Genomic DNA, 2342 nt, shown 5'->3' with positions numbered 1-2342 from the left:
ATCTCAGTAAAATCAGAATTAATATTAAGAAAAGTGGGCTTGAAAGCCAAAGGAATTTCTGAACACTTGCGATCAAAACAGTAAAGAAGCACAGTTGGAATTCACAAAGTTAAGCCAATATAAGGTTTTAAAATTTTAGCCGAATTGCAAAGCCCCCAAAAAAAACAGGAACATTTATAGGGGATGGAATCCTTCCAAAAATTGAAATTGCCATACTTAACACAAAGAATGTCAACCCAAATAACATCATCAACATTAAGAAATTTGAAGACATGTTTGGCCATAAGAGCATGCTTAGCTGTAACAAGATTTTTAATTGCCAGGCCCTCCTCGGGCTTAGTATCTATTAATCGAGTCCAAGTGACAACATGGATGTCCTTTTGATCACTACCTTTGTGCAAAAAACTCCCTAACCAGCTTAGTAATCTCGCATAAGACAGACTCGGGATTAGGGTAGACTGAAAGATAGTAAATTGGGATAGAAAGGATTGAAAAATTAATCAGAGTAGTCTTGGCAGCTGGGAAGGGATGAGAGAGTTTCAATCTAGCACAGGACCTACGGATTTTATCAACAATGTGGGTAAACGACACAACCGCGATCCTTTTGGGGGAGATAAGAACACCCAGATAAGAAAAAGGAAAACAAGTTGAAGGGAACTGAAGGATAGAACAAATACTAATAGCAACATGCTTGTTAAACTAGGGTGTGAAAAAATTTGAGATTTGGAAACATTCAGATTCTTGCCAGAAAACAAGGGATAGGTTGAGAAACAAAGGTTAATGTTTCTGGTTGCCGATCTAGTAGCACGGGTGATGAGAATAAGGTCATTTGCATACATCAAATATTTGAAGTTATATCGAAGACTATGATTAAAACCAGGGATAAGATCAAGGTGGAGGGCTGAATTAAGTAAAGAGGTGAGATTCTAAGACACTATGATAAAAAGATAGGAAGAGATAGGATCACCTTATCGCACACCACGGGAAGCTGAAATCCAAGGTTAAGGGTTACCGTTAATAAGAAAGGAGAAAGAACTAGAAGAGATACACATTTTAGTCCAAGAAAGCCAAGTATTAGGAAAATTCATCTTAGCTAAGGTAGCGAGAATTGCAGTCCAGCTAAGAGTGTCATAAGCTTTTTCAATATAGGTTTTAATTAGCTTCCTTGTGGGGTCGTTCAAATTATTCTCAATCGAGTGAGGAATTTCTTGAACCGCTATGATGCTATTGAAGGGACAACGGGCAGAAACAAAACAAGCCTGCTCTCTACCGATGATACTTTAGAGAATAGACTTGAGGCGGTTAGCAAGAATTTTAGTAACAATTTTAAAACTAACATTGCAGTGGGAGATGGGCGATAATTAGAAATAGACCGAGGATTTACTTTCTTGGGGATTAAGGCAACAAAAGTCTTACCCCATGAAGAAGGAATAATGGAATGAGAGAAAAAATAATTGATAGCAGAAAACACTTGATCACTAATAATCGGCCAAAAAAAAGATAAAACTCAGCATTAAAACGGTCAAGCCCAGTAACTTACCATAAGGAAGATCAAGAACTGTACGGTAAACTTCGCGAGTAACAAGACGGGTAAGGAACTGACCGTCAGAATCGGAGATCTGCGTGAGGTCATTAGGAAGCAGTCAATTGAGTTTGGGAATCGGAAGAGAAATCAGACATCTCAAGAGAAGAAATCTTCAAATCAGTAGTATTGAGAGAGCTTTTCCAATAGGGGTATAACCTGAGAAATGCTAAGAATTAATACGAAATCGAGTACAAGATAACCAATGCGAAAAAGCTTACATGGGATTTCCGCACAGGGAGAAAGCCAAGGCATCATGGACGGCTTTATGACACTCAATGTACTCTAACCAAGAGTTATCAAATTAGAAAATATGATGATTCCGATTAGAATGAACCTTGGCTGAGATTAAAAGAGGAGCATAATCAGAAAAAGTTCTCGAAAGATGTTTAAGAGAATACGAATTGAAACTAGAACACCAGTCTACGTTCACAAGACAACGATCAAGCATGGCCCAATCACGGGCAGTGCCAAATTGGTTGTTGCACCAAGTGAAAGTAGGGCCGATGAAATTTATATCCAACAAATTACTTTCATCAACAATATTTTGAAAGAACTAAGCCTTATGGGCATAATAAGAAAACGAGCCTCCCTTGTGCTCATCACGGGAAAGAACTGAAGCGATCCACTTGATCGGAGCTGGAAAGTTAGGGTTTCTGGTTACGTATAAGATGAAGAACACGGGTTGAGGTCTCTCAAGACGAGATTCCCCTACAATTCCAACAAATGATTTTAGCATTTATCAAAAACAAAAGAGATA

Source organism: Dioscorea cayenensis, unplaced genomic scaffold (assembly GCF_009730915.1).
Source record: "Dioscorea cayenensis subsp. rotundata cultivar TDr96_F1 unplaced genomic scaffold, TDr96_F1_v2_PseudoChromosome.rev07_lg8_w22 25.fasta BLBR01000897.1, whole genome shotgun sequence".
Taxonomy (NCBI): domain Eukaryota; kingdom Viridiplantae; phylum Streptophyta; class Magnoliopsida; order Dioscoreales; family Dioscoreaceae; genus Dioscorea; species Dioscorea cayenensis.
The sequence above is the reverse complement of the archived record's forward strand: the minus strand, read 5'-3'. Positions refer to the sequence as shown.